Consider the following 16,239-nt stretch of genomic DNA (forward strand, 5'->3'; position numbering starts at 1 on the left):
GCTCCAAAGATCCATGGGCTGGCTACATTAAGTGCAGGTTTGTGAGGTTCAATGATCTGGGGGGCACGCCAGGAGATCCCCTCCTAAATTAAAGGACAAATTATTGCATTTTTCGCCTTCCCCACAAAGTAGGAAACTCAACACCTGGTAGGCTTCTTTGGGTTCTGGAAACAGCACATTTCACACCTGGGGTTACTGTTTCTACCCATATACTGGATGACACAAAAAGCTGCCAGCTCTGAGTGGAGCCTAGAGCAAAAGAAGGTCCCATAGCAGGTCCAGGCTGTGGTTTCAAGTAGTCCTGCCACTTGCTCCATACAATAGACAGACCCTATGGCATTAGAGGTATCTGTGTTAGCAAAAGATGCCACATGGGGCTTTTGATAAGCCCTAGAGGGAAAGTCAGAACTTAGTCCAGAATTTAGGTTCTGGAGCAAACCATGCCATACATGGTGGAGGATTATATAGCTTTTATAAACAGCTCCTAACAAGCTACTGCATCCTGACAGAGACAGAATGCTTGGCCATAGGACATCAAGTGGCCAGGCAGCTAGAACTCCCCATCATGAACTGAATGCTGTCAGATCCACCAAGGTGTAAGGGTGGGCAGGCCCAGCAACCAGATGGAAGTTTGCCACACAGGATCAAGCACCAGCAGGACTAGAGAACACAAGCCCCTACACAATCAGCAAGAGCAGATCCCCCACTGATGATGTACTAGTATCGTTCACTCCCCATCCACCTGTGGCCCCTTGGGAGATCTCTTTTTTTTTAAAAAGATTTTATTTATTCATTTGAAAGAGAGAGAGAGTGACCGAGAGAGAGAGAGAATGCACAAGCAGGGTGAAGTGTAGAGGGAGAAGCAGACTCCCTGCTGAGCAGGGAGCCTGATGTGGGGCTCCAGGATCATGACCTGAGCGGAAGGCCAACGCTTAACCTACTGAACCACCCAGGTGCCCTGGGAGATCTCTTGACAAGCTGACTAGGAAGGAAAAGCGCAAACATTGTTCTTAGATTGGTGGGCTTGGTATGTGGGTATCAGCAAGTATAGCAACTCCAGCCTGAGAAAGCCGTGGTGACCAGGAATGAGGATCTGGGTCATACCACCAGGCAAAGCACCAAGACCTTAAGACTGATGGGGATCTATAATTGTTACTGGAAGGCTTTGAGACCAGCTGCAGTATTGAGGGGTGTAGTGTGTCCTAAGTTTCTCCTAGGAAGAGAGACCCATCAGACTCCTGGAAGAGCTGATCCCATAACTCAGTGAAGTGGATCTGGGAGGCACAAGGGGTGGACTATAGTGGACACAGCAATGCCTTGCCCAGAGCTCCCTTTAGCAGTTGAGGCCTTATTACTTCAGTTGTTAGGAACGCTGCCATCAGAGAGTGTGTGGCTGCTGGCCCTCTTCCGGGATTGCATTAGCTGAGAGTTATCTTGCTTCATGTCCCTTTCTCAGGGTGGCCCACGTCCAGTGACTCATTTATGCTGTGTATAAAGGCCTGGCCCTTTTGGCCCTAACTGAGGTAGTTTTGTCATTCTGTCTTCATAATTCACTCTAAAAATGCTGAGGCATTCCACTGATGGTATGCTAAAATTTGATTTCTCCCTTTTTTCATTCCTGCTGCTTTCCTCCCTCTTTCCATAAATGTTGATCCCAGGAGCACTTCCCAATAAACCTTCTATACTCTAATCTTTGTCTCAGAATCTGCTTCCTGGAACATCCAATCTGTGACAATGCTTTACGCATGTTAAAGCTATCTGTCTATCATCTATCTGTATCTATCTATCTATATCGTCTATCTATCTATCTATCTATCTATCTATCTATCTATCTATCTATCATCTATCTATCTATATCGTCTATCTATCTATCTATCTATCTATCTATCTATCTATCTATCTATCTATCCTGTTCACCCTAAAATCAAGAGTAAAATGAGTTGTTCAATATTGTAAAATGTTCTTTAGCCTCTCTGTGCAACTGTGCAAATACTGCACTAATTTTTTATTGCCTCTGGAGCCACAGACTGGAAAATAAAGACAGGCAAGAAAATGGGCACTATTGGGGAATGATAGTTTGTTCAACAGAAGCCTATTGCATTTGTGTTATCTGAGGAGGCTTTGACAAGTTAGGTTGTTTCTTCTCTTCCATTAAGTGCTTCCACCGCTTGAATCTTCCCTGCTTTCTGAAATAATGTCTGTTTCTTGGGTCAGTAGTGACACAATCCACACATGGTCATGGCATTTGGACACAGGTGACTTTTATTTAGAAGACAGAGGGAAACAGATGTGGAGAAGCATGTTCTTGGAGCCTGAACAGTACTAGTCAAAGTGCAGATGTTTATAGAGTTATAAGTTGCACTGTGCCAACAATGAGCACCAGATCCTGTGTGATACAGGCACCCATGTGTTATTTAATGTGTGTGTGTGTGTGTGTGTGTGTGTGTGTGTGTCTGTGTGTCTGTGTGTGAGAGAGAGAGAGAGAGATGCAGGAACCCTCAAAACATGGGATTTAGAGAGGGTCCCTCATGCCCAGTTCTAAGGGTAAGACTGAGGCTAGGATAGCAGTGGATGACATTCCTAGATAATTTGGAGAGTTAAGTGGTCTTATAAACTAGTTCTGGGTTCCCCTGTGGCCCCACAACCTGATTCTTACTCTAGTGTTGTAGCAGACTCAGGGCTCAGGGGTTGGTTTAAGGTTTTGGATTTAGCGGCCTTGCTGGGTCATGGAAGAGTTTAACACCACTTTTTGAAAATGAAAATGCAGTTCTTCTTCGGAAAAAGGCCCATTTCTGGGAAACACATAAACTGATTGACCCTTAAGGCAGTGTAGTGTAGGGGAGAGAGTACGATCTGGAGTACAGGATGAGGCAGCAAGGCTATTAACATTTCTCTTTCCCTTTTATTTTTCAAACATGAAGAAGCAGATTCGAGAGGGAATGGGAATGAATCTGGTTTAAACTATATGAATTTGAGGTGCCTATGGGACTTTCAAGTGGAGAGGTTCAGTGTTTATTTGAAAAGTGTGGATCTAGAGCTCAGGATAAAGGTCTGACTAAAAATATGTATTTTAGGGGTGCCTGGGTGGCTCAGTCTGTTAAGCATCTGCCTTTTGGCTCAGGGCATGATCTCAAGATCCTGGGATTGAGCCCCGCATCGGGAATCCCTGCTCAGCAGGGAGTCTGCTTCTCCTTCTGCCCTTCCTTGTGCACTTGCCCGTGCTCTCTCTCTCTCTCTATCTCAAATAAATAAATAAAATCTTTTAAAAAATACATATTTTAGATGATAACTGAAGCCAGAGAGTGAGTCAGGTAGCCCCAGCAAGGGATACAGATTGAAAAACCAAGGACAGAATTCTGAGAAAGCTCAATACATGTGGGACTTTGGCAGAAAGGAGTGCAGAACTGAAATGGAGGATATGGCCTCCCATCAATATTACAACACGTATCTCTATACATTCTTTTTCTTCCCTTTAAAAAAATTGTGGCAAAGTACACAAAACATTTACCATCTTCACCATTTTTAAGTGTATAGTCCATTGACATTAAGTACATTCACATTGTTGTGTAACCGTCACCACCATCCATTTCCAGAACTCTTTCCATCTTTCCAAACTGAAATTCTGTACCCATTAAACACTAACTCCCCATGATCTCCTCCCTCAGCCCCTAGCAACCACGGTTCTACTTTCTGTCTTTATGAATTTGACTACTCTATGCATTTGACTACCTCATATAAGTGGAATCATACAATGTCCTTTTGTGACTGGCTTATTTCACTTAGCATAATGTCCTTATATTAGTCTGCTTGGGCTGCTAGAACAAAATACCACAGACTGGGTGGTTTAAACAACAGACACTTACTTTCTAACAGTCCTGGAGGCTAAGAAGTCCAAGATTAGGTGCTGGTAAATTTGGTTTCTCTGACAGCTCTCTTCCTGGCTTGTAGACAGCCACCTTCTTGCTATGACCTCACATGGCCTTTCCTTTGTGTGTGTGCCTAGAGAGAGAGTGAGTGAACACTCTGGTATTTCTTCTTATAAGGACACTAATCCTGTCAGATCAAGGACCCACTCTTATGACCTCATTTAACCTTAGTTACTTCCTTAAAGGCCCCATCTCCATATACAGCCTACACTGGGGGTAAACACTTCAACATATGAATTTTGGGGAGATGCACACATTCCATCGTCCATAATAATCCTCAAGTTTTCTGTACATTATTTACACAGAATTAGAGTCCTATTCTATGTTTAGTTCCAGAACACAGTTTTTTAAAATGTAATTTTTGTAGTTACAGAGTACTGTAAAGCTAAGAGCAGCAACAAGAAAAATCCACTAGAAATTTCCTTCACCCTTTCCCAGGCCAGATTTCTGTTACTCAGAGACAATCACTTTGAAATATTTTAACTGTTTCTTCTGGCATCACCTCCATATTTCTAAATAACTGATTTACACTTTTATTTCTTGATTTTTAATTTTTATACATCAGTTATGACTTCCTACAATGGAAAGATTCAATTATCTGATACCTCCCACTCCATATATAACCACACTTTTCCCACATTCTCCTAATATACTGTTGTTATTTATTAAATCAATATTAAGTGTTTATATTTTGTCTATGTAAATATTATTCAAAGCTGAACCATAAGAAGGAATAATTAAGAGCACAGAAGCCACCAGACAGCTTCGCTTCAAATCCTGGTTTTGTCACTTAGTAGCTGTGTGATCTAGGCAAATCTCTTAATCTCTCTCTGCCTCGCTTTCCCTATATTTAGAATGAAAATAACAATATCTATTTTATTTATTTATTTTTTTAAAAGAATGTTTATTTATTTATTTTTGCGAGAAGGACAGAGAGAGAGAGGACAAGCGAGGGGGAGGGACAGAGGGAGAAGCAGACTCCCCACTGAGCAGGGAACCCAATGCAGACTTGATCTCAGGACCCTGGGATCATGATGTGAGCCAAAGGCAGATGCCCAACTGACTGAGCAACCCAGGCACCCCAACAATATCTATTTTATAGGATTGCTGTGATAATTAAATGATTAAGCACTCAGTAGTACTTAGAAATTGGGATATATTATTGTTATTCCTTGTATATATTTTCATTTCCCTTCAATTCTGTTTTTGCTTCATGTATTTTGGGGCTTTGTCATTAGGTCCATATACATTTATAATTGTCATATCTTCTTTATAGATTGACATTTTCATCATTATAAATGGCCCTTCTTAGTCTCTAATAACAATGTGTGTCTTAAGGCTTAATTTTTCTGGTATTAATATAACCATTCCAGGTCCCTTTTGGTTACTGTTGCATGGTATAACTTTTTTATCCTTTGATTGCCAACCTGTTTGTGTCTTTGATTCTGAATGTCTTTTGTAGGTAGCCCAGATCATATTTTAAAAATCCATTCTGCAATCTCTGGTTTTAAATTGAAGTGTTTAAGGGGTGCTTGGCTGGCTCAGTCAGTGGAGCATGTGACTCTTGATCTCGGGATTATAAATTCAAGCCCTACATTCGATGTAGAGATTACTTAAAAATAAAATCTAAATAAATAAATAAATAGGAGTGTTTAATACATTTATATTTAATGCAATCCCTGATAAGTTATAATTTATATCTGCCATTTTGCTATTTGTTTTCTTTTCTTTTCTTTCACAGTAACATTTCATTTTTTATTTTATTTAAGTAATTAATTTAAATTGAATGAATTAACATATAGTGTATTATTAGTTTCAGAGGTAGAGGACATTGGTGCATCAGTCTTATATAATACCCAGTGCTCATTACATCACTTGCCCTCCTTAATGTCCATCACCCAGTTATGTCATCCCCCCACCCCCTCCCCGCCAGCAACCCTTTGGTTTCCTATGATTAAGAGTCTCTTATGTCCCTCTCTGATATCATCTTGTTTTATTTTTCCCTCCCTTCTCCTATGATCCTCTGCCTTGTTTCTTAAATTCCACATATGAGTGAGATCATATGATAATTTTCTTTCTCTGATTGACTTATTTCGTTTTGCTATTTGTTTTCTATATGACTTATGTCCTTTTTGTTCCCCTGTTTCTCCACTCTTGCCTTCTTTTATGTCAACTAGATGTTGGCTAGTTTACCATTTTCATTCCCTTGTCATTTCTTTTATTATATTTTAAAATATATTCTCTTAGTAGCTGTCCTGGGAATTACAACGAACAACTTAACAAATCGAGTTCAGATCAATACCAATTTAATTGCAAATCTTTGCTCCTAATAGCTTCATTCCCTACCCACTCCTTTGCATTGTTATTATCATATAAATTGCATCTTTATACACTGTATGCACATCAACATAGATTTATTCATATTGCTTTATGAAGTTGTCTTTTAAATCAAATAGAAAAAAATAGAGTTACTACAAAATACATTTATACTGTCTTTTATGTTTCCTATATAGTTGTATGTATTTTAACCCTTTGTTGAGAGCTAGATATTTAGGTAATATAGCAACCCTGGATACTGATGCTCCTCTCAGTGGTCATTTGTTTGTTTGTTTGTTGACTTGGTGGGACTAATTCTGTGAAGTTTATTCCCCCCCACATACTCGTAGTGTGCATCTCTGATGTCCTGGCTCAGGTCTTTTCCCCTTGTTTTTATCTTTTAGCCTGGCTACTTAGGTTTTGCCTGTGGGTTAGCATGTCACTTATTGGTCAAAGGTTGTGCTTAAGTTCCCTCAGTCAGTTAGATATTTACCCTTTATCATTAGATATGTGTGTAGCTGCTCTCACATTTCAGTGAGTTCACATAGTTTGCCTCTCTCCCATTGAGCTAGGGACTAGCAGATTGGAGGTTTCTTCTCTAATTGTTCCTGAAAGGATATAGCCTTGGACATTCACACATTCTTTCAGACTGCCAAGGATGACTGTGACTTTATTTTTAATCTTGGCTTTCTAGGATTTGTCCCTGGGTCAGAGTAGCTTATGATTTAGTCAGCGCTTGGTCAGAGGTTGTGTTTAAGCTCTTTGTGCCAGTGAGGCTTTTGCCCTGTGTTTATGGGTCTCTGTGTGGCTTGGGGAATCCCTTCAAGCCTGTTCCATGTCTTTCTCTAATTTTCCTAAAAGGATGCAGCCTAGCATATACACACAGTCTTCCTGATCCCCACAATTTTATGTGATCTCAAGAGGGCTTTTATTGGTTGTCTCTTTCCCTGATTCTCTCTAGGAAACTTGTGACTGTTCTGACATTTTTCTTATATTAGTGGTACTAGCCTCTCCACCAAGATCTCCATTGTTTTTTGACAATGCTTGTCAAAATGCATGGAATTTTCTAGCACCTTTTCCAAATTATTTCAGTCCCTTCAGGCAGAGCTGCAGCATTCCTTATCCATGTGTCCTGCCTTTCTTCTTGGGAAGAACCCTTGAACCACTGCACCAGAGCTGAAAGCAGGCACCTGCTTTTACCTGAGTGACACTCCTCCTGCTCTGTGAGATGGTGCTGGGAAGGGATAGCAGCACTTCCTGATCTTTTTGGCTTGCCCCTCCTAGAATAGAAAAATTATTTGAGGATATAATTGTTAAACATTTCCCAGATGTTTTAAACATCATCCAGTTACAGATTCATGAAGGTCAATAAATCCTGAGCAGGAAGAACTCAAAGAAAACCATGCCTAGACACATCTTATGAAACTACTAAAAACTAAAAGTAAAGAAAAAAGGTTGAAAGTAGCTAGAGGAAAATAACACATTACTTATAGGGGAACAACAATTTGAAAGACCGTAGTTTTCTTATCACTAACAATGAAGGTCAGAAAATAGTGGAATAACAACATCTTTAAAGTGTTTAAAGGAAAGAATTGCCAAACCATAGTTATACATCAAGAATGGAGATGTAATAAAGATGTTTCAGATGAAGGAAAACCAAAAGAATTTGTTGCCAACAGACATGTTTAAAAAAAAAATGCTAAAGGAAGGTCTCCAGCCGAAAGGGAAATGATACCAGGGGGAAATCTGGAATTCAGGAATGAAGGAGAAGCAATAGATAGGGTTAATATCCAGGTAAATAAAAAAAAAAAAAACTTCCGTTTTTTTAAAACAGTAACGACACTGTATTAGTTCCCTACTGCTGCTGTAACAAATTATTGAAAATTCAATGGCTTAAAACAAGACACATTATATTACAGTTCTGGAGGTCAGAAGTCTAAAATGGGTTGACAGAGCTATGTTCCTTCTGGATGCTCTAGTGGAGAATCCATTCCTTGCTTTTTCCACCTTCTAGAGGCTGCTTTCATTCCTTTGCCCGTCACCCCACGTCACTCTGATGTGTGATTCTGTCATCACATCTTATAGGACTCTTCTGCCCCCCTTATAAGGGCCCTTGTAAAATTTTTTTTTAAAAATAACCCTTGTGATTACATTGGACCCATCCAGCTAATCTAGTATAATCTCCCTATCTCAATATCTTTAACTTAATCACATCTGCAAAGTCCTTTTTGCCATATAAGGTAACTTAGTCACAGGTTTCAATATGTAGACATCTTTGAGGAGACATTCTTTTTCCTACCACAACATCATCAAGGATCCACTAATTTTTTAAAATAATTTAAAGTGTTCCAGAGCATAGGAAAAGGTGGAAATCTACCCAGTTAATTCTATAAGGCTTCAAAAGACTTATACCCAAACAAAGAGGAATAGAACTAAAAAAGTAAACCAGAGGTCAATCTAAATTATAAATATAATGCAAAAGTCCAAAATAAAATATTATCAAATTCAATATAGCATTGTAGTAAATAGAATAGTGATAATGGTCCCTATTTTTTGTGCTAGCTGTATTAGATTGGCACCAATATTATGGAGGCTATGCATGGGCTGAATAACATGGACTTCCACTTACTAAGGTTGATCTTGTACTAACACTGCTAAGTGCCCAAACCGATAAGAAAATAAGATTATGAAGAACCATTCAATACAATAAGACAGTATTTCCTGGGGGTACCAGTCAGCCCCATGGTGGTAGGATTATTATACGGGACACCTTTCATCATGGTGAGAACAGAAATTTTTCCTCATGGAAATAAATATTCTGGACACACATTTATCTTCTTTGCTCATTATTCCTAAGTGCCACCAGAATGCCTTAATCATCATCGGGTTATCCTAGATAACAGTATTGTCTCTGACCAAGGAACTCATTTCATGGTAGATGAAGTACAATAATGGAGCTGTATCCAAAGATTCACTAGTCAATTACTTACTTCATCGTGCAGAAGCAGCTTGCCTGATAGAAAAGTAAATGAATTACTGAAAGCTTAGTTATAGGATCAGGTGTTCCATGTTGAAAGTGCTATACTACAAGAATACAATGGCTGCTTTAAAACCAGTGGCCAATATATGGCGGTATTTCCCTCATAGTGAGGATACACAAGTCTGGGAATGAAGGGGTGGAGGAGGGAGTGGCCCCTCTCATGATCTCACCAATTAACCCAATAGAAAAAAATATATATTTTTGTCTCCACAACTTTGGGCTCAGCAGGTTTGGAGGTTCTATTTTCCAAGGGAATAAGGCCATGGTTCCATTAAACTGAAAGCTGAAACTGCAACCTGGCCATTTTGGTTTCCTTATGCAATTGAACCGACAGGCAGAGAAAGGGGTTACTGTACTGGCTGGAGTGATTGAGTTACCAAGCAGGAATAGAGTTGCTGCCATACAGTGAGAATAGGAGAAGTTTGCTTGGAGCCCATTAGGGCACCTCTTAGTACTCAGTGGCCCAATAGTCCTGGTCAATGGGAAAATGCAGAAATCCAGTAAAGATAGGATTGAAGGTTAGAGTCACTACATCAGGGTAAGAACTATGAAAAGCTAAGGGGCATATGAAATGGATTATTGACTTTATGCTCATGACCAGCTACAGAAGGAGCTGTGGCAGCTAGGTGTATTTTTGCTGGTAATTATTTTTTTCCCTTCCTTTCTCTTACATATGAAAAATACTGGAGATGGTTGTTATAAATTAGGTTTCAGATGGAGAGTATGAATTAACATTACTTAATGACAGTATAGAGGCTGATGGGTCTTTTTGTCCTTTCCTCCCTGTTGGAGATGAGTTTCTTTATTGGAGTAAAGGGCAAGAATGGATGCTGAGTGGCTAAAGGGGTGGACTGTGTTGGTGATCCTTTATTTTACCTCATCTGCTGATCAATTTCCCATCCCTTGGTCCTGTCCTATGCCCTGGGAGGCTGACTTCTATGGATTGTATTCGCTAGGCACCTTTCGTAGTTGGAGTCTCTTTGGATTTGGCCAATGGAATACACTTAAAGAATTTTGGAGGAAGAGAGAAGACAATTTTTTTTCCCCTTCCCTGTTCCCTCACTGATTTGGGCTGTGTTTTATTGGCAGTGACTGCCAATAAGTATACTGTCAGTGACAGGCTGAGACTTCAGCTCCTGCAGAAGGTCCCCCTTCCATGGCCCTAGTTCTCACCAAGAAGTCCCTCAGGCTTGAGGGACAAACACCAGAAGCATTCTCATAAAAATCAGGAAAAAGACAAGGATGCAAGTTTTTTCACAATTATCTAACACTGTTCTGGAAGTACTACTTAATGCAATTATCTGAGAAGGGAATGTGATATTAATTTGGAAAGGAGGAGACAAGATGATCATTACTGCAAATGAAACAAGTCTACGAGAATCAACTAAAATCTATTTGAAACTTTAGGAATTCCATGAAGAGGCTGGCTAAAAAATCAACTGCAAAACCCTAACACTTTCATATATAAAAACAATAAACAGAAAATGTAAGATAAAGAAAAGATTCAACTTACAGTAACCATGGAGAAAAGTAAGCTACTTAAGAATACCCTTAACAAAAAATCTGCAAGACATACTCATTAATTCAAATATTTATTGATAACCTGTAGTGTGCCAGGCAGTGCTCTAGGAGTTATTATTTTTTTTAAATTTAGAAATGCTGCTGAGGAAAATGAATGAAGACAACTAGAAAAAATGGGTTCTTATGTAGGAAGATATTCTTTTTTCCTCAGTTTTACTGAGATATAATTGACATATAATGCTATGTAAGTTTAAGGTGTACAGTGTGGTGATTTGATACACATATATATTGCAAAATGATTATCATAATATGGTTAGTTAACACATCATCATACCATATAATTACCACCATATTTGTTGTAGTTGTTGTGGTGAGAACATTTAATATCTACTCTCTCAGCAACTGCCAAGGATACAATACAGTACTGTTAACTATAGTCACCATGCCGTTCATTTAGATCCCCAGAACTTTTTCATCTTATAACTGGAAGTTTGTACCAACATCTCCTCATTTCTCTCTTTCCCCAGCCTCTGGCAACCACCAATCTACTTTCAGTGTCTATGAGTTTGGCTCTTGTAGATTCCACATGTAAGTAATATCATACAGCACTTGCCTTTCTTTGCCTGACTTATTTCACTTAGCATAATGCCTTCCAAGTTTATCCATGTTGTTGCAAATGGCAGGATTTCCTTCTTTTTATGAATGAACAACAACAAATATATATATATCTACATATATAATATATAAATATAATATATGTATTTTAATTCAGTCATCCATTGATGAACATCTTGGTTGTTTTCATGTCTTGGCTATTGTGAATAATGCTGCAATGTACATGGGGGTACAGATATCTCTTTGACATAGTGATTTCATTTTCTTCGGACAAATACCCAGACGTGGAATTACTGGATCATATAGTATTTTCATTTTTAATTTTTTAAGGATCCTCCATACCGCTTTCCATGGTGGCTGTACCAATTTACATTCCCACCAGCAGTGCACAAGGGTTCCCTTTGTCTTTACATCCTCACCAGCAATTGTTCTCTCTTATCTTCTTAATAATAGCCATTCTGACCTGTGTGAAGTGGTAAGATAGTCTTATAAAGATGCCAATTATCCCTCAATTAGCTTATAAATTAAGTGTAACCTAAATTGAAATAAAGACAGGATTTTAAGGGAATGTAACAAAATAATACATTTTATGTCTAAATAAACACATGTGAATAGGCAGGTAAATTATGAAAAAGAGTGATTAGAGAGAGGCATTACCCTCCCAGATATTAAAACATATTATGAAGATACTATAATTAAAACAGTTTGGTACATAAAAAGAAAAAAAATAACAGATTCAAGGAACATAATAGAGAATCAAGAAATATATCCAAATATATGTGGATATTTAATGATAAAGGTGACATTTTATTTATTTATTTGTTTGTTTGTTTGTTTCAAGTTTTTACTTAAATTCTAGCTAGTTAACATATAGTGTAGTATTAGTTTCAGGAGTAGAATTTAGTGTTCATCACTTACATGTAACATCCAGTGCTTATCACAGCAAATGCTTCCTTAATACCTATCACCCATTTAGCCCATCCCCTGCCCACCTTCTTCTATCAATCTTCAGTTTGTTCTCTATAGTTAAGAGTCCATTTTATGGTTTGCCTCTCTCTCTCTTTTTTTCATAAAGGTGACATTTTAAATCAGTGAGCTAGAGAAAGATTATTTGATAATTGGCATTGGACAATTTCCTAACTATTTGGAAAAAAATAATTCCATGTGTTCAATAAAGCTGGAGAAAATGTATTCACAATAACATTGAGATGTTACTTGCTGTATTCACCATGTTGACATTTATATAAATGGTTTAAAAGTAATGGTGGGGAAAATTGCTGGTGCCTTACTGGTAACAAAGGCAATGCCACCAAAAAAATTCCATATGAGCCAAAAATTTATATACTAAAATATGTACATAAAAATTAGAAGAAAATACAGGCCTTCCCAACAAGGACACACAACCCCAAAAATGTAAAGAAATAATTGATAAATTTTGTATCTTAAAGATTTAAAAATTTCATACTGCAGAAGTCCAAGGAAAATTATAAACTGGGAATATATTTATAACACCTATGACAGTCAAAGAGCTCATTTCCTTGATATACAGAAAGTTCTTATGCATTAATAAGAAAAAGACGAAAAGCCTAATGGAAAAATGGGAAAAGGCAATTCATAGAAAGAAAGGTACAAATGGTTAACAAACTGAGGAAAAGATGCTTAATCTCACTTATAATTAAAGAAATTGAACGTTTTTGGAGCAGAACGTGGAATATATATATAACAACTTCTGAGGTGAAATTTGCAAAATGGATATAATTTAAAATGAATATCTACTTTGACCCAGTGATTTCACTTCTAGGAATTTATCATAAGAAAATAATGCCACAAATGTCAAAATATATGTGTATGAAGGTTTCCACTTTAGCGTTTTTGTAGTAGACCAAGATTGGGAAGAGGCTAAATATCAGTCAATCAAGCAATAATAGATTGGTAAATTTTTGGTAAATCCATACTATAGAATATTTTTGTATCTGATAAAATAATGTACACGATATATTAGGTGAACAAATACTTTGTATTCTGTGACCCAAAATTATTATCTCTATGTGTATATACACTCACATATAATGTACATATATATATATATATATAGTTGTTGTTGATGATGATACATCATTATCAATAAAACTTGGAGAGTCAATTGAAAAGTTAACAGTGATTTTCACAGGATTTATCCTAGGATTGAAGTATTTGGGTTTTCATGGTGGTTATCAGAAAGGTGAGGGTTTGAACATTCTTATTTTCTGCTCCCATCCTTTCCTAGTTTATTCTTCATCTTTCCTTCATCTCAGCTCAAACTTTCACTCCCTTTCCCCCCACAAGAAAGTCTTCTTTGATCCCCAGACCCTCCCACTTCCCACTTCTTTTACTATATTAATAATGTTCCTTTCATTCACGATATTTTTTTTTTGGTTTGTATGTATGTGTGATTATTTCATTAAGGTCTTGTTTCCACCATGAGAGCAGAATCAGTGTCTGTTTGCTCACCAACATATTCACAATAAGCACAGGATTTATGGCAATTCTCCCCGGTCCCCTCTTCCTCCCAATATTATGATGTAGACAATTGAATATTTCTCAGTCTTATATAAAGGGTTATGTAAGTGCAGCTTTTATTTATTTTTAAAGATTTTATTTATTTGAGGGGGGCAGGGAGAGGGCATGAGCAGGGGGAGGGGCAGAGGGACAAGCAGACTTCCTGCTGAGCAGGGAGCCCAATTCAGGCAGGGGTGGGGGGGGCTTGATCCCAGGACCCTGAGATCATGACCTGAGCTGAACTCAGATGCTTAACTGACTAAGCCACCCCGGTGCCCTAAAAGTGCAGCTTTTAGACCTCACCCCCCCAACACACACAAAAACAGAAGGAGAACACATCAGAAACAAACAGCAAACTCACACTAAATGGTGAAATATTAGGGGCATTCCCATTTACTTCAGGAACAAGGTTGGGAGGCCCTCAATCACCATTATTCAACATAGTTCTGGAGGTTCTGGTCAATGCAGTACATCCAGAAAATGAAAGAATAAGAGATATAAATATTGGAAAAGAGGAAATCAAAAAATCATCATTTGCAGATGATTATGTATGCATACCCAGAAAAACCAAATGTATCAACTGAAAAACTATCAGAAATACTAAGAAAGGTCACTAAAAATAAATATATCATAATTATTTTTCCTTAGATAGGCAATAACCTGGTAGAAAACATAATCGTAAAAGGAATGTCATCCCCCCAAGACAACAAAACAATAAAATACCTAGGAATAAACTTAGCAAGTAATGAGTATAACCTACCTGAAGAAACATAAAATTTGTTGAAGATCATAAAAGTCAACAGAGATAGACTCAATTTTTAAAGACGATGTCAGTTCTCAAATTAAAGTGCAGATTCATTGCACTTTATATCACTAAATGTCAACCATTTCGTTCCGTGTATTGTTCAACTTGGAACTTGACACATGCATACATATACTTTTCGTATCTGCATAAAGAAAGGTGGAAATTGTGAAAAGTGGTTGGTGGTGGAACAGGAATTGCAGGGCACTTTCACATTCTACCTATACATTTCTGCACTGTTTCCACATTTAAAAAAATAAGAAATGTGTATAATGAGAGAGAGCAGAGAGAGAGAGAAAGGAAGAGACTGATTTCTACTCAGGGGATATATCTTTTTTCCTAGGCAAGTAGTTCTTCATTTTTTCTTTAAGTCATAGAATCTGATGAAAGCTGTGACCCCTCTCCCCACCAAAATGAACATACGTATGTGCATAACTTGAACACAAGTTCAGGTACTGCACAGAGGTGGCGGGTTGAGAAAGCCTACTCTAGGTTCATCAGTATGGACAGTGGGGAGACTCCCTGGGCCCCTGGCATACATTTGGATTAGGGGGCAGCAGAGCGGGTGTGGGCTGCAGGCAGCGACCCTGCAGCAAGGCTAGGTTCTCCCTGGGTGCCCCGTGGCAAGGAGGCCAGAGGTAAGAGGCCCAGCTGGCTGCACCGCCCAGGCCAGGTGGTGGTAGCAACAGCAGACAGCGTTGAGCAAGGTTAACTCAGGCGCCATGAATGAGGAATGAGGGCAGAGCGGGCCGACCTGGGTGCTTCCCCCGCCAGCAATCACTTTTTCTTCGTGGAAACCCACAGCTGCAGGGCTCTGTGGCAACAGCAGTCCCTTCTATGTATCCCTGAGTTACATCTGTGCGAATTCGGGGGAGGGAGGAAGAAAGAGAAGAAGCTAAAGACAGTTACTCAAGTTGGTCCCCTGAGTAAGGTGGCATTTACCATCTTGCTCACCTGTCCTTGTGTACTTTTAGAGCGAGCGGCAGAGTCAAGTGGCTGACTGTAGGGAGGAGAGGCTTCGGAATACAGGAGAGGCAGGAGGGCAGCACCTTCCTCCCTCCCTTTTTGACAAAGCTGAGAAATCAGACCAGTTCTACATTCCTCACACCCTCAGCTGCCTCTCGGTAGTGGGCTGGAATCTAATCTAGGGGCAGGTGTTCAGAACAGCCATCAAATCACAACAGGTTCGTGCAGCATTCCGCCAAGACTTTGGGACTTTAAATACGTGTCTTTCTTTAATCAAACAAGACAGGATTGTGTTGCTTTTGTTTTATCAAAATGTAAGTTGATCTCTAAGAAGAAAAACTGGTAGATCATTTACATTAACTGGCCAAAATTATACGACTAAAGATTAGATCTCTTTGTGGACTAATTCATAGATCGGATGAAAAATTTGTTTTTTTTAATTTAATTTTATTATATTATGTTAATCACCATACAGTACATCCCCAGGTTCCGATGTAAAGTTTGATGCTTCATTA

The 16,239-nt window shown here is 38.6% G+C and overlaps 2 protein-coding genes across 25 annotated transcripts in view; one reads left to right on the plus strand and one right to left on the minus strand.

Moving 5' to 3' along the window:
* The window catches only part of DLG1 (discs large MAGUK scaffold protein 1), a 1,062,265-nt gene that overhangs the window by 773,478 nt on the left and 272,548 nt on the right, over positions 1-16,239 (minus strand). The gene's annotated exons all lie outside the window — the stretch shown is intronic.
* LOC100481385 (armadillo repeat-containing X-linked protein 1) overlaps positions 1-16,239 on the plus strand; it is an 81,891-nt gene that overhangs the window by 58,868 nt on the left and 6,784 nt on the right. For 14 of the 18 annotated variants that reach the window (XM_034660284.1, XM_034660299.1, XM_034660357.1 and 11 more), the window contains one exon: positions 11,331-11,391. The exons of the other annotated variants lie outside the window; for them this stretch is intronic. The gene's annotated coding sequence lies outside the window, so the exon portion shown is untranslated. The remainder of the gene's footprint in view (positions 1-11,330; positions 11,392-16,239) is intronic. 18 annotated transcript variants of the gene reach the window in all.

This window comes from Ailuropoda melanoleuca, chromosome 1, assembly GCF_002007445.2.
Source record: "Ailuropoda melanoleuca isolate Jingjing chromosome 1, ASM200744v2, whole genome shotgun sequence".
Taxonomy (NCBI): Eukaryota; Metazoa; Chordata; class Mammalia; order Carnivora; family Ursidae; genus Ailuropoda; species Ailuropoda melanoleuca.